This window comes from Crinia signifera, chromosome 9 (genome assembly GCF_055691185.1).
Source record: "Crinia signifera chromosome 9, ASM5569118v1, whole genome shotgun sequence".
Lineage (NCBI taxonomy): Eukaryota > Metazoa > Chordata > Amphibia > Anura > Myobatrachidae > Crinia > Crinia signifera.
This window is the reverse complement of record NC_139225.1, coordinates 141,579,281-141,602,485: the sequence shown is the minus strand read 5'-3', so window position 1 is coordinate 141,602,485 and position 23,205 is coordinate 141,579,281. Positions and strand designations below refer to the sequence as shown.

General features: G+C 41.9%; 1 long non-coding RNA gene across 1 annotated transcript in view; it reads right to left on the bottom strand.

Moving 5' to 3' along the window:
• Positions 1–23,205, bottom strand: part of LOC146036154 (uncharacterized) — an 81,529-nt gene that overhangs the window by 2,889 nt on the left and 55,435 nt on the right. The gene's annotated exons all lie outside the window — the stretch shown is intronic.

Here is a 23,205-nt window from a genome sequence, read left to right as displayed (position 1 = left end):
GAGAGGGGGGGGGGGAATGCAGATTATGATTTTCTTACTTTAGGTCAGTATCGTAGATCTGAATCATACAGTTGTTGCTAGGACATATTGTATAAGACATTTCCATAAGAAATTTTCATAAGAAATATTGTGTTCCCCATGTTAAATGGTAGTTATTATGTATAGATTACCAAACATATCTAGATATCTTTAAGAATTAAGTTCTTTTGTTGAGTGTCCAATGTATTTATAAAAGGCAACCATTTCTGGAAAAAGAGTTTTGCCCCTCTTAGAAGGTCAAGCCGAGCATATCTTCTTTCAAAGGACATTAGTTGAAGGAGTTTCTGCTTCAGTTCCAATAAAGTCGGCGCAGTCTTTTTTGTCCAATGGACTAGTATACATTTTCTTGCTGTAGTTATAATCATTACAAGTAACGAGAGCTCATGTTTATCCAGGTTATGAAGGTCCCATGCTTGGAATGATAATCCCATATATGCAGCCAGATTTGGCTTAAAAGTGGAGTGGAAGACAGCATTTATAAATTGCAAGGTTTTATTCCAAAAACGTTTTAACTTGTAACAGTCCCACATGCAATGTGAAAAGTCTGCTACTTGCTTTCGACATTTCATGCAGTTTCCGGATTCCTCACTGACCATATACTTGCGTCTATGGGGAGTTATATATGCTCGATGTAAGGTTCTAACATATACTTCCTGAAGGTATACAGATTTTAAAGAAGACATAGTCACGTTATACGAATCTAACAAAATAGTAACATCTGTTATCGATGGGATATCCATTTTCCATTTGGACCAAAGTTTACTCCATTGTGGGTCTTTGGGAATTTCTATAGTCATCAGCAGGGAGTATAAGTATTTAACCTTATATGGCCTCTCTGCGATAAATGCTAACAATGTGTCAATGTTTGTTATCTGTAATATGGCGCCTTTCTTAGGAGCTGGTATTCTGGGGATTTTATGGGATAATAGGAAGTGTCTAGCCTGCAAGTACATGAACAGTTGGGTATTTGGCAGGTCATATTTAATAGCTAAGCTTTGGAATGTGTAAAGATTTCCTCCTGGGTCAAACATTTTAGATGATGTGTCTAATCCTTTCTCCATCCAATTTTTATATCCCGTATTCTGAAGGGAAGGGATAAATGAGGGGTTTCCCCAAAGCGGGACATAGTGGGTAATGTGGGGGTTTCTATGCAGCTTCTTATTCATGCTTGTCCAAGCCACATGCGCATCATGGAGCAATATATGTGATCTTAGTGGTTGGGGTATTTTCGTTATATCAGTATGCATCAGAGCACTGGGGGAGTACGGCAAGAATATCTGACAATCCAAGTCATAATCTGTATATTTAGAGGACGCCATTATCCAGTCGGATATATATCTAAAAAAAACTGAGTCAGAATAAGCTTTCAGATCAGGATACCCAAATCCTCCCTGATTTTTTAAGGTTTTAATTTTTTGTTTGGCAATTCTCGGCCTCTTATTCTGCCATATAAATTTGGAAAATAACGAGTCTAATCTAGCAATATCCGATGAGGATAGAGCAAGGGGAAGCATTTGCATGCTATAAAATATTTTCGGAAAGATTATGGCTTGGATTACCGCCAGTCTGCCTAATAGTGAGAGAGGTAAGTCTTTCCAGGCTTCCAGTTTTGTTGTAATTTGGGAAATGATTGGGGGATAATTTAAAGGATACAATTTGGCAAGGTTAGCTGGGATTTGTACACCGAGATATTTAAAATGGGAGAGATTTATTGCAAATGGGGTGTCTAAGGTTTTAATTATATCTGCACACTTCTGACCTATTGGGAGGATCTCTGATTTATTTAGGTTGACCTTGTAACCGGAGATAGCTCCAAATGAACGAATAAGATGCAATAGAGCAGGGAGGGATTTAGACGGGTTTGTAAGAAAGATTAATGTATCATCGGCGAAAAGGGCAATTTTTAATTCTTGATTACCAATATTTATTCCTGTGATCAATGGAGATGTTCGTACGGCAATGGCCAGTGGCTCTATGGCCAAGGCAAAGAGGAGGGGAGATAAAGGACAGCCCTGCCTCGTGCCTCTGGCGAGCAAGAAGGGTTCAGAGAGTATGCCATTACAGGAAATATTTGAAGAAGGGGATTTATATAATGTTTGTATTATTCTTATAAAAAGAGGGGGGAATCCAAATTTTTTCAAAGTTTCAAAAAGATGGGGCCAAAGAACCATATCAAAAGCCTTCTCGGCGTCCAGCGTGATAATCAGGCTGGACGCCGAGGAGGCCGATGGATGATCCAGGGAGTGTTGTATTGCCGCTAAGACTCTTCTTACATTAACAACTGAATGTCGTCCAGTTATAAATCCTGTTTGATTTTCATGTATAATCAGAGGCAAAATGGGTTTTAACCTTTCTGCTATTATTTTAGTAAATATTTTATAATCCACGTTGAGCAAGGATATTGGTCTGTAAGAACCAGTTAAATTTAGGGGTCGTCCTGATTTTGGGATTACTTTGATCGTCGCATCTGAAAAGTGATCTGGGAGTATTCCTTTGTCTATAATTTCATTAAAACATAGGGTCAGGGGTTCAGCAATTTGTTGTGACATTTTTTTATAAAATTCGTTCGTGAATCCGTCTGGACCCGGTGCCTTTGCCAACTTCAATTTACCTATTGCCCAAAGTACTTCTTCAACAGATATAGGGGCTTTAAGGGAGTCACTACAATGTTGGGGTATTTGGGGTGTTTGGAGCATATTCCAGTAGGCATTTCGTTGGGTAGGGTCAGGGAGAGTATTATTTGGGTTTGCATCCATTCGCTCATCTGGAGCCACCCCCGGCGGGGTATATAGTTTTAAATAGTAATCTCTAAAAATTTGGGCTATTTGCTTATTAGAGGTCGTAAGGGTACCGTCTATCTTCAACAAGGGTTGAATGGTAACTTGTGTTCTGGACCCCTGCAATAGCTTAGTCAGGAGTTTTCCCACTTTGTTCCCAAATTTGTAAAATTTGGAATTAATGTTAAAGAGATATTTGTCTCCATGAAATTGCAAATAATCTTCCAGTTGTCGTTTCGAGTTTTGATAATGGATTTTAGGTACTTGTTTCCTAGCACGGCCACACCGATTTACATCGGGGTGGTCGTGTCGGAAAAATCGGGTCGATCGCATCGCATGCGATTTGGTCGCATGCGATGCGATCGACGCGACCGACCGATTTTGGACCCGATTTTTTTTTTTTTATGAAATGTAAATCGGGTCCCTGGGACCCGATTTTACATTGAATTCAATGTAAAAATATTCCCAACCCCCCCAAATGTAACGGCGTACACCGCACCCCACGATAGACGCCAACCCGAAGCGTGGCGAGCGCAGCGAGCCCGCGAGGGGCGGCGGTGCGCGTCCTCCGACCTTTTCATTCCCCTACTATCCACGTCGGCGTGGAGTTGAGAATAGAATAGTGTGGCGAGCGCAGCGAGCCACCGAGCCCGAAGCGTGGCGAGCGCACGCGGATACCTTCACAGGTAAACGCGTCCCTTCGCGGACTTCACAGGTGTCCGCGTCGCCACGGACACCTGTGAAGCCCGCGAGGGGACGCGTATAACTGTGAAGGTATCCGCGCCCCCTCGCGGGGCTCGCTGCGCTCGCCACGCTTCGGGCTCGGTGGCTCGCTGCGCTCGCCACACTATTCTATTCTCAACTCCACGCCGACGTGGATAGTAGGGGAATGAAAAGGTCGGAGGACGCGCACCGCCGCCCCTCGCGGGCTCGCTGCGCTCGCCACGCTTCGGGTTGGCGTCTATAGTGGGGTGACGACGGGGACATCTATAATGTGAAATGGGTCATATTGGCCCATTTCACATTTTTTACATTTTTTCACTATTTCAATGTCAAAAAATATTTTAACATTGAACCCGATGGAAAAATCGGGGGCATCGCGTCGTGGCCATTGTTAATGGTCCCGACCGACGCGATGCCCCCGATATTTTACCTTTCCCGACACGATTTCAATGTTAAAATATTTTTTAACATTGAAGCCTATGGGGAAATCGCGGGCATCGCGTCGGTCGCGTCGGGACCATTGTTAACGGTCCCGACCGACGCGATGCCCCCGATATTTTATCCTAGCCGGCCAAATGGACCTGATTTCAAAGGAAATCGGGTCCATCGGGGGTAATCGTGTACCTTAAGTTAAGGTACACGATTACTCCCGATTGTGGCCGTGCTAGGAAACAAGTACCGGATTTTATTTTCAGATGTGGGGGATATCTTATAGTTATGAAAATGGTTGGTCAATGTAGACTGTAGGTCTTTGTACTTTTGGTTTTGTTGTTTCCGAAGTCTCGAGACATGGGCGAGGACTTCTCCTCTAATTACTGCCTTCCCAGCCTGCCAAAAGATACTGGGTTTATCTGAGGCATATTCTTTGTTATCAGATATATAATTAGACCATGTCTGATTTAGTACATCAGTCATGCCTTGAGACTGGGAAAGGTGAGATGGAAATCTCCAGTTCGGAGATGTTTTTTCTTTGGATTGTAGAATTAAATTAACAGATATTAGGCTGTGATCGGATAAAGTGGGGGGTAGGATAACAGCTTTTTCTAAGTTAGGAAGTAAGGGCTCTGGGAGTAAAATATAGTCTATCCTGGACCATGTGGCATGTGTCAAGGACAAGCACGTAAAATCCATGTCTATAGGGTTAAGGACCCTCCATGAGTCCACTAGGTTAAAGCATTTACAGAGATATGGAACTCCTATTTTAGGCAGTGTGATGGGTTTTCTAGGAGGAGGAGTACGGTCTAGGGTTACCAAAGACAAAAGATTCAGATCTCCACATATAAAGAGGGTTTTGGGATCATATTTATATAGTTTAGCAATTATATGTGTGAAAAAGGATTTCTTGTACTGTGTGGGGGCATAAAGATTACAAACGGTAATATTTTTATCCATTATTTCCATGTTAAGGATGATATATCTGCCTTGAGGATCCGCATCAGCTTCAAGAACCTTAATTTTCAGTTGCTTTTTTGCAAGTATTGCAACTCCACAGGACTTGGAATTTAAATGTGCTGAACCGAGAAGTTCCCATTTCAGCATAGCAAGTTTTTTATGTTCAGAAGGGATTAGATGCGTTTCCTGAAGGCAGATTAAATCAATACCTTGTTTATTCAGGTAGGTAAAAAGTTTTCTCCTTTTAGCAGGTGTGTGTATACCCCTAATGTTTAGTGATCCTAAGACAACTGCCATATCAGATTATTAATAAACAGTATATATTTATAGACGACCTTAGTATGAGGAAGAGGATGGGAGGAAACATAAGGGAAAAAAGACAGCATATAGACAAAATAGACAACATTTCTAATTACTAATAAACTATACCTAAAAGATGTAAGAAAAAATAAACTTTGCAGCATTCTTAGTAAAATTTAAACTGACTTCCGTTAGAAAATTATTTGAAGCTTAAAGCTTCAGCTAGGATCTAAATTTGTGTTAGAAAGCCAAGCATCCATCTACCCATCTCTCCCCATCTGTCTCATTTGGGATTTCAAATGAGAGAGGTATATACTTAGCTTCCCACTGAAGGAGGGACTAAAACCTGTGGGGTTGAAGAAATTCTAAGCAGAGTCTCAAGAAAGTCAGGTAAGTGATCTTGGATCAGAGATGTCATCAGGTATCTGGTCTCTTATGATCTGTTTCAATGACGTTGAGGCTTCCTGAGGGCTTAAAAAGTCTTTTTGTCCTGACGAAGTGAAGACTCTTAATCGAGCTGGGAACATCATATGGAATTTAATGTTATTCTTCACCAGTTCCGAGCAAACTGGAGTAAAAGCTTTCCTCTTTTTAGAGAGATCAAGGGAGAAGTCCTGATATAGGCGCAGTGTATGAGTTTCCCAGGTGATTGGGTTAATTTTGCGGGAGGCAGCCCATAGGACCTGTCTATGCAAGTAATTAAGTACTTTAAAAATAACCACTCTTGGTTTTGGGTTTTGATGTGTTTGCGGCATTCCCATTCTGTGGACTCGTTCTATGACTAAGTCCTTACAAGCCTCCTCCACTTTCAATAGCTCAGGTAGGGTGTGTCTGACAAAGAATTCTAACTGAGCACCTCTCAGCATCTCAGGGAGACCCGTTATCCTCAGATTGCAGCGTCTGGCCCTGTTCTCAATATTCTCCACTGACTCAGATAAGCGTTTATTCTCCATATGTAAAAGCTTAACTTCTTTCTGTAAGACAGTAATGTCGTCAGTATTATTACTGATCGCTTGCTCCGCAGCTGCAGTGCGTGTGGTGAGAGACCTGAGCTGGTCAGTGATGTCTGTGACGGCTTTTTGTAAAAGCGGGGCCATTGCGTGTTGTATTGCCTCAATTAAATCAGGATAAGGGATCGCTGCTGTACCTGAGAGGTTTGAGGGCGCTATCCACTCTATTCCTTGGTCTCCAATCTGTTTCTTGGCAAGTGGTGTCCCCTTAGCGTTGTCAGGGTTCTGGGCTGCAGCGTGATCACCGCGCCTTTTTTCCTGTCTCTGCGGCTGGGGGATGTGCGGCGTCTGAGGCGGGTGTTTCTGCGCCGAATTGGAAGCCTCCGGAGCAGTTTTATGTTGCTCCATAGTAGCCATGGACCCTCTGGGTGATCTTGAGCGGCTCCTTCGTGAGGAATTCAGGGTGCGGGTGTGAGGAGAGATGACGGCAGACGGAGCGATGTGAAGCTGCTGCTCACTCCACGCTGCCGGAACCGGAAGTCTCTTGGCCATAGTATATTATATATTATTAATCCCCCCCCCCCCTGCAGTTACCCATTGACCAAGTTTATACTGCCTTTATTCTATGTTTTGACAGTGTAATATTCTCCCGTGCGGCCAGTAATGAGGAGTGCAAGGGGGCCCCCCTGTCTAACGTGCCCCGGGCCCCCCGAAGGCTTAATCCGGCACTGGCTGTAGGGGTGCAGGGTCTCTGTCCCCATGCAGACAGAGACCCTGCACCCCTCCAAAAATGACCGTATCTGAAGTAGACAGATGGTAGAGGTGCTCCTTTTAAATGCAGAGTGCCCAGCGCCACCCAGAAGTGTGGATTCCGGGAGAGCTGTGGCCCTGCAACCCCTGGCAACAAGCAAATAAACTTCACCTGGCATGGTGCACATAAACCCCCCTGGCAATGAGCAAGTAAACCTACCACTGGCAATGAGCATGAAACCCCTGGCAACAAGCAGGAAACCCACTATGGCACCAAGCATGCAATCCCCCTTGGCACCAAGCATGAAATCCTCCTTGGCACCAAGCAAGAAATCCTCCCTGGCAATGAGCATGGAACCCCTGGTAACGAGATTTTAGGTAAGCGGCACTTATGTGCCTATCAGGCGATTAAAAAATTAAATTGTTGCCCATCACTAATTATTACCCATCAAAGGAACCCTGGATATGGACGGAGTAGTATTCTGAGGTCTGGTATATAAGGTTGACAATAAGAATAAAGGCAGGGGGTGCAAACACCTCAGATAGGTGACACCAAAATGCCGGCTCCTCCTCAGTGACTGAGAGCTGGGTGCTGCACTGTGACATCATCATGCAGCGTCCCGCTCCTGTCACTTAAGGAGAGTGTCCATGTGCAGCCCAGCATCTCCGGGAATGTTGTGTATACCCCCAGAGTGATGAAAGTATGGATGTGCCTGCTCCAACTCATCCTGCTATGTAGGCATCAGACTGTCAGTGGTTGACACACTGATGCCATTTGGGGACGGGACGTGACGTCCTGCATTTTTTTTATATATTTCTTTATTATTATTGAAGCACATTTCGAAAAAGAAAAGAATCATTACCGTTTCTTTTTACATATCTTGGAAAATCCATGTACACATCCAAAATAAAATATCATGTATGGGGGGTCCAGTTATACATTTCCAATACATATCCCCATTATTTCACAATTCCAAATTATGCTCCACACTATTAGTATTATTTACTCTCACCCAAAAAAGATTGGTGGATCTTGTGCATTCATATGTGCTTCGTACCAAGGTGTATTCCGGAAGCCTTTCCAAACCTGATCTTTCACAATATTGGGTTAGGTATTATTATAACTTTCCCATGTGTTGAAAAATTTCCCAGTTGCTATAACTTTCCTCAGAGATGCTTCTAACCACTCCATCTTAAATATATGATGTCATTTGTTAAGAAAGAGGGAGGATGAGCTATAGGCTGTAGCCAATTTTGTAAGATGCACTTCTTAGCTATTGCTGATATAATAATTTGAAGTCTACGTACTCCCTGTGTAATCCGTGTACCTACAGTCATAATTCCAAATATTGCCCATTCTGCGGTCAAGCTTAAGGCTGAAACTAAATGTATGGTATATGTCCATACCTGGACCCAAAATCTCCTTATCACAGGACATTTCCATATACAGTGATATAACTCAGCCTCCTGTGTCCCACATCGAAGACATAAGTGGTTAGGGAGTGATCCCATCAAATACCGACGATGTGGTGACAAATAGGTTCTGTGCACCACATTAAGAAAGAGTTCTACGTATGAAGCAGCTGGCACCAATTTAATGGAAATTTCTAAAGCTTTCAATATTTGTTTTATAGTCATGTAGGCATATGGTCTCTCCACTGCGCCATCCCATTACATATCTGTTCATGTTGTAAAGGATTATGCAAGAATAAGTAGTGGGCAGATATCGACTTAGAGGGGTGATTTTCTTGGGCCAGAAGTTTATCCAATGAGTTACTATGGTCCTTAGGAGCCAGCACCCTATCGAGACCAGCCACATAGTGCTGAGCTTGGTAAAATGCTAATGGAAAGGACTGTAAGAATGGAAACTTATCTACCGCTTGTGTGAACGTTAGTGGTTTGTTAGATGTTTTATTCATTAAGTGGCCTACTTTAGTAATCCCCAATCTTTTCCACAAGGTAAATGGGTATTGGGCCATGCCTTGCTGAAGCTGTGGGTTTAGACACCAGGGGGAGATGGAGGGAGGTATATTGATTCAATAGTTGTTTATGGCGTAACAAATGCCAAACTCTGCGAGTAGTCGAAAGTAGTGGGTTATTCTGTATCAAGGGGTGTAGTTCCCCGTCATGTCTATGTAAGAAAACTATTAGATTATCCCCGTTGTGTCAGCATACATGTCCTTGCCATGTAGCCAGTCCCGAAGATATCTCAAGTGGGAGGCATATCCATATTCCTCTATATTGGGAAGGTTTATGCCCCCATTTTCTCTAGTCTGTTGCAGCTTTATCAAGCTGAACCTCGCTTTTTTGTCACTCCATAGGAACATACGCATAATCTTATTGATTTCTAGTGTATCTCGTTTTGTTAATAAAATCGGAAGTGACTGAAGGGGATATAAAAGTCTTGGGAAAAGGATCATTTTAACTAGATTAGCTCGGCCTAAATATGATCATTTTAAATGTTTCCAACTGTTTATGTCCTTTTTCATACAATTAATAATCTTACTCATATTGAGATCATATAATTTGCCCATATCTTTTTGAATTTGGATCCCCAGCTAGGTAATCTTTTTCTTAGCCCATCGAATGGGTAATTCCGCATACCCTGCCGGGCGTATATAGCCTGGTTTTAAATAGAGGGCTGTTGATTTCTCAAAATTAACTTCAAATCCTGAGGCACTTCCAAATTCCTCAATACGGGCTAATAATGGTCTTGAAGATTGTCTAGGGGATGATATAAATAACAAAACGTCGTCTGCAAAAGCAGATAGTTTCAGTTCCTCATTACCCAATTTAATCCCTCGGAATACTGACCAATTCTGTAATACCCTAAGCATAGGATCAAGGGCCAAATTAAAAAGTAAAGGGGATAATGGACATCCCTGTCTTGTGCCTCTAGCTAAGACTATTTGTTCTTCTATATTTCCATTAATTAATAAGGCCGTAGTTGACGAGGTGTAGAAGAATTTAATCATATGTTGATATTTACCTCCATGAGATCATGTCAAACGCTTTGGTGGCATCCAAGCTAAGAAGCATATTTGACGTGTTAGGTTGATGACTAGCTGCTATTACCGCTGCTAACGCTGTACGGATTCCATATACCGAGTGTCTTCCCCTAGTAAACCCCAGCTGATGTTTAGTGAGTATTGATGCTAAATGAGTTTGGAGTCTATCCGCTAGTATTTTGGATAATATCTTAAAGTCAACATTTAATAATGTTATTGGAAGGTATGAAGAAGGGAGTGTTACATCCTCGTCCGGTTTTGGAATAAGTGAAGTGAATGCTTTGTTAAAAAGACAGGGTTATCGTGTTGCATATGTTCATAAAGGTTAAGAAGTGCAGGTATTATCTCTGGTTGTAGCATTTTAAAATATTCAAGACATCTGAGGTTTTTGTTATCATTGTATTAGTATGGACATCTTTAACCGCAGCTATATGATGTCTATTTTTAAAACTCTGATGAGGGGCAGATTTATTAAGCTTGGAGAAGAGATAAACTGGAGATAAAGCGGAGAAAAGGTAAAAGGAGATAAAGCACCAGCCAATCAGCTGTGTTTGAAAAAGACAGTTGGCGGTTGATTGGCTGGTGCTTTATCTCCTTTTACCTTTTCTCCGCTTTATCTCCAGTTTATCTCTTCTCCAAGCTTAATAAATCTGCCCCTTAGTCATGTTGGCCAGTAGTGTTCCAGTCTTATTACCCCAGCAAAAGTATTTCTGTTGTGTATAATCTTGTTTCAATCTCGCCTGAGTCATCAGAAAACTATCCAACGTTTGTCGGGTTTCCAAATAAATTTTATAAACATTTTCTGTAGGGTTGGCGATGTAGTTTACCAAGGCGGTCTGCATTGCCTTTTGTAAATCTGTGTATTGGGTGTTAATCTCTTTGTTTCTTTTTGATACATAAGATATAACATGGCCTCGCATCACTGCCTTAGACGTTTCCCACAGTAACACCGGGTTGTCCCAATGCTCTATATTACCATCTAAATAGTTTACCTACTTTGATTTTATATATTGTTTAAATTGATCAGAGTAATAGAGATAGGACGGGAAGCGCCAACGAAAGATCTGTGTTCCCCCCGAGGGTGCTTCTAGTGTCACCGATACTGGAGTGTGATCCGAGATCACTATATCCCCTATATTAGTCAAAATCGTATAAGTAAGCAAAGAAGTGGAAAGCAGTATATAGTCTATACGAGATAGTGACTTATGTGCTGCCAGGGGCATGTACAGTATATGTTCTTTCTGTGGGGTTAAACATCCTCCAAGGGTCCACTAACGCATGTTCTATTAGCATCTCCGGGATGATATTCCATTGGCGCCTAACCGAACTTAAGGGTGAAGAGGATTTATCCAGTGAAGGATCAGCTACTATATTAAAGTCTCCACCTATCATTAAATCATAAGTGAGTCTACTAGATAAAAGCTGGGATATTTTCTGGAAGAAACCCTTCTGGTCATTATTAGGGGCGTATAAATTAAGTAAAGTATAATTCACATCATAAATCTGGACGTCAAGCAATAAAAATCTACCTTCAGGGTCAGCAACCATATTCATAATGGTATATGGCAATCGTTTTGAAAAAAGTATTGCTACCCCTCGAGATTTTGAATGATGACATGCAGATACACATTCATTAATCCAAATATCTTGCATAGTACTTCCCTCCCCTTGTTTCCAATACGTCTCTTGAATGAATACTATGTCCGATTTATGTTTTTTAAGAGAAGTGGAAACCTTCTCACGTTTAACAGGTGTGTTCAATCCCCCTACATTCCATGATATTAATTTGATCTTGCATGGTGTGCCTGATATGCCACCTCCTTTATTGAACGCAGAGGGGGTCATCCCACACCCGTCAAAGGAAAAAAGAGCCTAAACCAATAATCCCCATCAAGGACCCTGCCCCTGTCCCAGCAAGCATGGGCATTCTCCTCCACCAAATCCAAATGATACATCTCTGGACCCACCGTGCCATGTAATACATAACATGTACATTTCCATAACCAATAAGTCTGCTTCAATACATTTTCACATTTTTTCCATTCCAAAATCAAGCATAGCCAGTTTCCAAGGGTTACCCTGGATACAGGCACATTAGTCAAAATACATATTAGCGTATTTATCAAACAAAGTAAATTTATAATATTCCTAATCACAACTTCAATTAAGCGTATACATTCCCTTATATCTACCAAGGTGAAATTCTGTAAAACAATATCCATAATCCAAACAAACATTAGAGCAAAAACAAAAAAGCTTGTGTGTGTGTGTTGAAGACATTGCTTGGGGTACCTTGTGATAAAGTATGTTTTCGGTCATGTACCCTACCTGGCCCCTCTTCTGGTAAAATATGTTTACGTGCATCTTCCACTTTATCAAACACAGAGGTACGCCCATTTTCCGTGATCTTTAACTTTGCTGGATACATTAATGCAAATCTCTCTTTGTCACGGTAGTTCAGACACTTTGCTATGACTGGGCGGGGCCTCGCATCTGGTCCCTCCCTCTCTGGTCCCATTCTGTGAACCCTTTCCATGACTGGGGTTTCCATTTCATCCTGTATATTAAGAGCTACTACCAGTCTTTTAGTTATGTAGTCGACTAAAGCTTGGCCTTTTACCAGTTCTGGAATACCTATAAAGCAGAGGTTATTCGGTCTATGACGGTTTTCCGAATCATCTACTTTTTTCCGCTGGAACCTGATATGAGGTACTACAGGATGTACAGGATGATTGTAACACATATAAATTATCTTCCATGTCACTAACCCTCTGTTCCACTGCTTCCAATCTATTGGTATGGTCAGAAAGCCGGTCTAATGCTTTATCAATAGAGGTCTGTAATTTATCCAACCTTATGTTAAGTTTTGGTATTAGTTGGTTTGGTATCAAATTTTTCTTCTATTTTAGGTAAGAAAGTCTGTAATTTTTCATCGATCCTGGGCATAAGAGTTTCAAATTTCTCCTCCATCTTTGGCATAATAGCATTAAGAATCACATTTACCATCTCAGTATTAAAAGGATTAGGTCCATCCATGGACTGGTCAGCAGCCATCTTAGATGGGGTTACATTAGGAGAAGTTGGGTTAATGCCCTGCTTCGCCAGGTTCTTATTAGGTTTTACCATATTCCTATTTGATGACCTCTGTGGCTGTGAGGATTGGGATTTATTGAGAAATGTATCCATACACAAATGAAGAAAAAAAGAAACAAAAAAAAAGATATATAAGTTTGTGAAAGGGTTTCCCCCTTCCCCCCCTCTTCTCTTAATTCAATTAGTGTCCCAAATTTGCTTGACTACCCTAATTTGGTGTATTAATCAATTTATAAGGTCAATACTAGCAGGTTTCCAAAATAGTTATTAATAATATTCTACTAGATGACAATGTGTAGCTGAACCTAAAGTGTTAAAAAAATTAAATAAAAATAACTATCAAGTGAATCTTGTGACTCTCCAAAGTGAATAGTGAGTATTGTGTCACACTAAACAAATAATACCAAAAAAAAAAAACACAAGCAGGGGATCCAAAAAATTTAGATACCCTAACTGGCAATTTAGCCCATTGCGAAAAAAAATAAAAAAATTTGAAAAATGAAAATGGGAAAAACAATCTTTTGGGATTAAACAAAATAGGATTCCTCTATGTTAGTAGGGAAACAATTGTAAATAAAAAAAATAAATGGGGTCAAACAGGAACCCACAATATGTGGTTAGCAACCAGGCCGGGAGAGTTCAAGTAAGCGTCATACCTCTTTTCACCCCAAAAAGATGGGAACTAGTCCCCCCTATCAAAACTCTATTACCGTATGGGTTAACAATATGTGGACAGGATAAGGACGTAAACCAGTCCTCACTCCCAAAACGTTTTACCAGAGTCCTTGGTCTATTTACACAGTCTCCATTCCACTTCAGGCTCTATTGTTCTGAGCAATGCCGGGGGTTAAAGTTACAGATCTACTATAGCTACCGGCAATTACCAACTAGCCAAAGATAATTAACCATTATAAGTCCCTTTGTTTGCTTCTGGCTGGTTGTCTTATTATCTTCAAAGTGGAATAATTATACAGAGATATTAAATGTGCCCACTGGGTGTCAGTTCATCAAGATCACCTGGAGGTTTTACAAAACACTTGTGGGGCCAGGTCTTTCAAAGCAGTTCCCCTGTATCCAAAAGCAGATACCTGTCACGGTTCCCTCTGGACGACGATGATAACTATCCTACGACCTCAGCCATTCACTGCCCGTAGGTATCCACTAAGTGCCTGTTTTGTCTCTCCAGCCACACACCTTTACAGGTAACAGATTCGAATACATCCTGGCTCTGTTACCAAGAAAGAGGGACATGTACTGGAGTTGCATCTGTGCCTCTAATATGGTTGCCACTAAATGTACTGTAAGCAAGCTCAGATGGACAGTATCGATGTTGTACCCCAATATTCAAACAGCTAGGAGTGGTTCCCCAATTTTCAGGAGGCCAGCCTCCACCGCAATTCCCACTGGGCGATCACAACAATTGTCATAACACCTGTGCTCCAATCTTCTCTTTGAGCTGGTGGGTCCGCAAACACTCAGCACACTCAAGTAACCAGGGAGGTGTTTTAAATGTTACATGGGCTGCTTGCCTCCAGCAGGTACAGCACCACTCAAACAATATTCTCCGACATCTCTTCTACCAATATGCAGGACCGTTTATGCTTTACCAGTCAGCGGCCAGCAGCGTGTAGGCATCCAGCTATTTGAACCACTGAGGGCGAGTCCCCGATTCCCAGGACTTAGGATTCTCTAATTGATAGAGAAAAAGCAAACAACTGTGTATCCGAAATATGCACTGTACAAACGTGTATCTAAATGAAGAACATACAGTAGCAAGATTAGGCTTCCTCCTATTGGATTACACCACCACCACCACCTAATGAGTGTTAAATGGTCACAGTCATAGGCGAATCTAGGGGGTGGTCCGGGGGTGCACAGGACAACCCATTTTGTAGCTGAGGGATGGGGCTTTCCAACGAGCCCAGCCCCGTGTCTCTAGCCCCCTGGGAACCTGAGATACTGCCAGGCAAAGCTGGAACGTTTTCCCTATAGGATAACATGGGACCCGCTAATTCCGACGCCCACCCAGTTCAACGGCTGCCAGTTCCCTGAAGCTCGAGGTTGATCTCAGTCAAACCCAAATCACTGGGCCTTTAATCTGATACCAGGCTGGATCCATATGGGTTAATTGGTTCCAGGGATATTGAGGTTAAACCGTTTTTTTTTTTCATTTCTTAAATGTAATTTCATGACTGTATGTTCTTTAAGGGCAGATTTCTCTGGAACCAAACAGCGCAGTTTCACAGGACCAAAATCATTCAAAGCCAAATCAAAAGTTATTCAATATGATACTGGTCTCATGTAAATGGGTCAGTTGGTTCTGCAGATATAGCTGGTTGGTTAAAAGGGAGTAGGGAGAGGGGAGTGGTTGTCTCTCCTCCTCACACCAGAAAATGCAGGGACTAGGCTGGTGTATAAGGGGTCAGCCTGGGAATGTCCCTGCATGATCCTGAGACCATATTCCCGGGTAAATCCCTGCATTTTCTGTTGTGAAAGGGGTATTATTTCAAACAGCCGTGACCTGCAGTGCTCTGAATACAGCCGGGCAGCCCCCTGTTCTCTGCCCAGCTGTCAATGACTGTCACCCCTGCAGCTTCCGCTCCAATTCCTCTCCCCCCTTTCACCTCAGCCCGCCCCCCCTTTAATCATGTGGTGCCGGCACCCGACGTGCTTCCCCGACGTCACGCACAACAACAGCGCGCACAATATTTCAAATGTCCACTCGGCTAGGGGGGACACCAGGAGGGGAGTGGGAGCGTGCTCTGCGCTCTGCTCCTCTCCCCATAGAAGCAGCTGCACCGCTCTCCATCTCTCCCTGAAGCAGCAGCGAAGGCTCATATAAAAATGTACAGTAAGTGGCACTTTTGGGGGCATTGCTTAAGGGACGCTACAAGTGGCGGTATGTGGGGGCATTACGCATAATGTGTGGCTTAATGTGTAAGGGGCATTACGGTGTGCAGCATCATGTGTAAGCGGTATTATGTGTGCAGCATCATGTGTAAGGAACAATATGTGTGCAGCATCATGTGTAATGGGTACTATGGTGCGTGGCATCATGTGTAATGGGTACTATGGTGTGCGGCATCATGTGTAATGGGTACTATGGTGTGCGGCATCATGTGAAATGGGTACTATGGTGCCATCAAGCAAGAACCCCCTAGCAATGAGCATGTAGGTAAGCAGTACTTATGTGGCAAATATGTAATGGGCATTACGGTTTGTTATATAGTATGTAATGGGCATCATGATGTGTGGCACAATGTGTAATGGGCATTATGGTGTGTGGCCTTATGTGTAATTGGCATTACGGCGTGTGGCTTTATGTGTAATGGGTATTACGGAGTTTGCTAAAATGTGTAATGGGTATTACTGTGTATGGTCTAAAGTGTAATACCACACCCCTTTTTGTGATGCCATGCCTCCTTCCCATGAGGTCACACCCCTTTTTGCCGCACGGCTACGCCGCGCAAAGGTCCCCCTGCTGTTATGTCTAGATCTGGGACCACCCAATACCATAATTCTAGATTCGCCTATGGTAAAGATGGTGGTGACAGACCAGTAGCTCCCAAAATCCCTCCTCCTGGAATATACAGAAGCTGCCCATGGGATGACCCATGTAAGGAGAAAGAGGGCATGTATTTTGATTTCATCTTATGCAGAAAAGGCCCAAAAGCATCTGCAGGAGAATGAACTCAGGAAAATTATTCCTATAGAACCATCTTACATCCGCCCTACCAAGGTCCGTTCCTAAGGTTAAAAATAAATTTATTGAATTCACATGCATAAAGTACAAAATTGTCATTATAATTAAATGGTATCTGATACGTTATCTTGATCAGAAAGAACATCCCAGCTGTCCCATGTACAGCATCCTTTACAGCAAAGACATTTATTGAGAAATTTGTGTTTAGATATGTTGTCCCATGTGTTATTAAAAAAATCATAGAGGTACACATTTGACAGGAAAGGTATTCTAAGGAATAAGTCAATATATGGTTATGAAAATTTGGTTCCACTCAACACACACTAAAAGGTTTTAGTCAAAATTATACATGTTAAAAAAATGCACATTGAGAACACATTATTTAGGGTGGGTGTGGAAATTACCATGAGTTGACTTGAGGTTTTGCCTTCGGTTTTGTATAACATTCACACTACTCCTCAGAAGCCACTGAACCTGTCCTCTTATAAGATCATTACTTTAATTGATTTTATATATATATATATATATATATATATATATAATAACATTTTTTGGGGAGACCATCAAACCCTATTCAGCATCCAGTAGCAGACTTGTCACTCTAATTCACAGCATCTAAAGACTTTATCAGAAAAGCAAGCAAGCCTATGGGACGTTGTTATGAAGTCCAGCCTGGAGACTATGCAATGGTGAGAAATTTCTTACAATTAAATGTCTCGTAGATCAAAGGCAAGACCCGTCCCTGCTAAACAAACCAATTGAATTAATGCGTCTCACTGCAAGAAGGTTTCCGACACGGTGGTGATATCAGTTGAAGGAAAAAAATACTGATGCAGATAAATATTGTGACTTTGATTTTAACTTAATAAATGTATTTTATGATGGGCCTGTCCAGGGCCCCCACACAGACCAAGACAAGGTCCACGGAAACGGGGGGCATCCTTAGTGGTGTTCCTGTGGGTTGTGGGTAAGAAGAGGTCCATGGAATTGGGGGGATACACTTAGTGGTGTCCCTGCGGGTTGTGGACAAGGTTTAAAAGATGGGTTCCAATGAGTGACCAAGTTTCACGTACACTCACTAACTGGAGAAGTCATTTTTTATTTTGTAAGTTTTCATCTTTTCATAGGGATTGGTTGCTGGCAAGGACAGTGTGTATAGTTATCAAAGAGATATTGCTAGAGTCATGGTGGTGTATTCTACTTCTGCTTTTAAATTTAATCTCACAAGTATAGTAATAATCATAACAGGTACACATATACATCATACTACTGATGCTCACAGGTTTCCGTATGCATCAGAGGATGGTAAAAAAATACTGATAGCCAATATATTAAACTAATTAGAAGGTTGAAAATAAATATATGAGTAATAACATAACAGTAACTTAGAACTCCCACACCAGAACCGTTGATAAAATATGGTACTTATGTATTATCTGGGCTCCCATGTTAAATGCACCCCATTTTTTCATACCCCTACTATCCAACTACGCATGGAGTTGATTTTATATAGTGTGGCGAGCGCAGTGAGCCACCGTGCCCGAAGCATGGCAAGCGCAGCGAGCCCCGCGAGGGGACGCGGTCTCATACGAAAGACGGGAGCCCAGATATTACATAAGTACCTAAAATACATCTAGTGAGGTATCAGTAAGCAAGAGCCATTCTAAGGATGGTAACAATGGTGCAAACATAATATCTATATACAAACTGACATTTCTTCTTTAGACGCTCATCATGAGCTGATAGAAAGAACAAAAAGGTAAACTGATTGTTGGGTATATTGCATCTACGGTATCACTCCGGTAATGTTGGGTAAGTAAATCTTATGAGGTTACTGACTCCCCAGGTATAAAATTAACAAAGTATCCAAAGTATATTCAGGAAAGTATGACATGTATTAACAAAATTGAATAACTGAACATGATTAGAGAATAATGCTGTTGTAGAGAACATTAAATACACTAAATTGGTAAAGAGTGTAATAACAGGAGATATTTTGGAGTACAACAAAACATGTAGTTATCATGTGACAGAGTGGGATGAGCTACTTGAAGATCTAGATAAAAAGGGTACTTATTGAATTGTTTCTTGCGATGTTTTCTCAAACATACTGTCTCGTAAGCCATGGACATTACCACAAGGATTATAGTATATTAACAAACTTATGGTTTCTAAATGGTTACAAAGAAGATCTATTGTACATTTTTAGAGGTACTTTACTAATTAATACAATGAACATGAACATTTGAAAGTAACATATGGTATATTAAAATAAACATTTATTTACATTATTCCCAGATTTTAACATTTGATTGGAGTTGTGAACATAATTAAAATATGGTACAAGCATCACGAATACTAAACTGATGGTGACGTTAAAAGGAAAGTTGGATAAAATTATTTGGGTTAAAAATTAGTTTACTAAACAGGCATAAGTGATGTGATTCCCTACAGTTGCTTTTTTTGGTTGAACCCCAATAACCAAGTCAACGTTATATATGTTTTGAGAAGTTTACTGTTTTTTGCCAAGATAATATTATTGATTTCTCTGTATATTAGGGAAATGCCTCAGGAAGGTTTACCGATGTATTAAGAGAGAGACTAATGATGCGTATTGCGAAATATATGAACTTTTATCGGAGAGGATGGAACTGTTAAAACAGAAATAACGCATCAATAATTCTATGCTTTTATTATACTCTGTTGTCTTAAATACTGTTATTATTGCTGCAGATGGCGTTAGCTTGTTGCACAAGGTACTCGCCATGGCGTATGAGGCCTACCCTTTGCGCTAAGCAGCATGTGTTTGTTAGAAGCAGCAACCATTTTGTCAACAATGACTTGCATAAAAACATTATAAAATGGCTGGAGATTTAGAACAGTGTTGGAAAAGTGATTTCTTATAGAAAATTGTTTTTGATTTTATAAGTGTAAGAATGCAATGTTGACAGTACAGAGAGCAAGGACAGCCAGCTAGTCTCCACAAACTTTTCAATAATATGGGAACAGGGCCACACATGCGTAGACCCCAAGGCCACTGAATATTTCCCTAGTAACAAGGAAGTTGGGTGTTGGGTCAATTATGGCATCATGATTGAAAGCAGAGCTTGCCAATAAGACTCAATGCTTATGAGTAATTAATTAATGTGATTAAGTTTTAAATATCAGAGTTAGAGAAGGAAGAGGGAGGCAGTTGAGGAAGAACAGGCAAGCAGGGGGCTGGAGGTAACTATGAAGGAGGTTTAATGGCTGATCACTGTCCTTGATAGGTTTCGATTTTGATTTCATTTAGAATTATTGTTTAAGTGTTAGCTAATCAATTTCATTTTTTCTGTGTTAGTCTGCATTTGCAAATACCTGTAATTAACGTATCTTGCAAGTAAAGCTTTGTCATACATTTATTTAAGGGTTATAAAAAAAAAAAAAAATATATATATATATATATATATATATATATATATATATATATATATATAATCCAGTCCGTATGGACAGCACTCTCCAAAATATGGGACATAAACCAGGGTGCCAGCCCAAAAAGAGTCCCTGCAGTCCAGGTATCTTCAGTATACAAAGTAGAAGAAATGATGGGGCACTCACCGGATTTTGCTTGCAGAAGCAATTTTTTAATCACATACCGATTATAACACCATTGTGTGACAGTGGGTACAGGTCAACGTTTCGGTCCTTCCTTGGACCTTCTTCAAGACCCCCTTTGCTGCCTCCTCTGCATGCAACTACCCATCTATTCCTATGGTCCTTAAATACCCAAATCCAGTGTCACATGGCCACCCTTAGATTATTCAAAAGTCATCCAATTTCATAATAAAAGCTTACTTATTGCAGTTCAACATAATCAATATTTATGCTATATGCTAACAGCCATTAAGACACTGTAATCATACACACAAAAGCACAGAATATATCCACCAACTCCTGCATACCTGCATAGTATTATCGGCCGTGCGCTTCATTAATGCTGGGGCGTGGGGCATAAAATTAGGGGCGTGGCCTATCATAAGGGGACGTGGCCTGTACCATGATTGTATTGTCTACCTGCAGATTGCACATTTTAGCGAACCTTGTAATACCCATTACACATAAAGCCACATGCCGTAATGCCAATTACACATTATGCTGAACACCATGATGCCAGTTACACATTACGCCCCAAACTGCAATGCTAATTACTCAATACACCGCACACTGTGATGCTAATTACACATTATGCCGCACACCTTGATGCCCATTACACCCCATACTGTGATGGCAATTACCCAATGCTCTCCACACCGTAATGCCCATTACGCCCCATACCATGATGCCCATTACACCACACAATGTGATGTCCACAGTGCCAGATATGCCCCCACAGTGCCAGATATTCTGCCACAGTGCCAAATACACATATGCCCCCACAGTGCCAGATATGCCCCCACAGTGCCAGATATGCCCCCACAGTGCCAGATATGCATCCACAGTGCCAGATATTCCGCCACAGTGCCAAATACACATATGCCCCCACAGTGCCAGATATGCCCCCACAGTGCCAGACACATATGCCGCCACAGTGCCAGATATTCCGCCACAGTGCCAAATACACATATTCCTCCACAGTGCCAGATATGCCCACAGAGTGCCAGAGGCACATATGCCCCCACAGAGTGCCAGAGGCACATATGCCCCCACAGAGTGCCAGAGGCACATATGCCCCCACAGAGTGCCAGAGGCACATATGCCCCCACAGAGTGCCAGAGGCACATATGCCCCCACAGAGTGCCAGAGGCACATATGCTGCGGGGAGGGGGGAGCACTTACCCACCCACTGGCTGCGGGCCATGCTGGATCAGCTCCTCCAGCCCTCCTGCGCTGGCCGCGGCTTCCAGAACACGGCCGCAGCTACAGGAAAATGGCCGCCGGCCTCCTGCACTGACTACGTCCTCAGTGCAGGAGGCCGGCGGCCATTTTCCTGTAGCCGCGGCCGTGTTCTGGAAGCCGCGGCCAGCGCAGGAGGGCTGGAGGAGCTGATCCAGCGCGGCCCGCAGCCAGTGGGTGGGTAAGCGGCCCGGGGGGCATATGGCACTCTGCCCCCCGGCCCAGCCCGCCCCTGGATGACTTCCTGCATCTAAGGGGAGTGGCCATGTGACACTGGATTTGGGTATTTAAGGACCATAGGAATAGATGTGTAGTTGCATGCAGAGGAGGCAGCAAAGGGGGTCTTGAAGAAGATCCATGGAAGGACCGAAACGTTGACCTGTACCCACTGTCACACAATGGTGTTATAATCGGTATGTGATTAAAAAATTGCTTCTGCAAGCAAAATCCGGTGAGTGCCCCATCATTTCTTCTACTATATATATATATATAGAAGTCCACAATATGCCGGCACTCTCCAAATAAAGCAAAAGCAAGGTGCCTTCCCGGTAGCTGCATACAACAATTCCAGGGGGTGGGAGGCACTCAAATAAGACACTCAGCCGATGGGTAAAACAATGCTGTGTATTGCGCAATACACAGCATTGTTTTACCCATCGGCTGAGTGTCTTATTTCAGTGCCTCCCACCCCCTGGAATTGTTATATATATATATATATATATATATATATATATATATATATATATATATATATATTAGTCTGCATTATCATTCAACCAAACTCATTGTTTGGATGGACCTTTAATACACAGCTCTCAAACTCGGTCCTCAGGACCCCACATGGTGCATGTTTTGCAAGAATCAAGTGAAATAATTAGCTCCACCAGTGGCTCTTTTAAAATGCGTCAGTCAGTAATGAATGCACCTGTCATGTAACCTGGAAAACGTGAACTGTGTCGGGTCCTGAATACCATGTCTGAGAACTACTGCTTTAGTAAATCTGGGGATACAATGGGAAAACATGGATATTTTTCCGATTATCGATTTTGGTTAAGGATCATTTTTTGGCCACTTTTTCATTCAGGTTTCCCCTGAATAAATCACTGAGTTGCAAAATTGCTGAAAACTGACCAAAGACACAAACATTGTGCATAATCGTCATAATTTACTCCATGTTATATAACCTCATAACTCGTACACAGTTGGTACAGGTGTGACGTGATGACACCCGCCTCAGTGACATCTGCCGTAGGTCAGGTGTGAGAAATAGGCCATGTGATCTTATCTATAGCAATCCTTAAATATAATAAAGAAATGTATTACACAGCAATGTGATTGGATACATTTATTATGTGTAGAATAAGCTAGATAAGCAACGCTAGTAATACAGTTGGTTATATGAAGCACTGTACAATTGTGTCATGTACATCACATCTTCCGCGTCTCATACAGAAGAGGGTTTGCCTTTTGGTTTATGCTATGGAGCATAGAACCATTTGCTCTATAAAGTAGGGTTGGTAGCTATGCATTGTACAGATGAAGGCTGCCTGTTACTCTGAGGTATACAGAAGACGATGACATATCCTCCTCGGCTG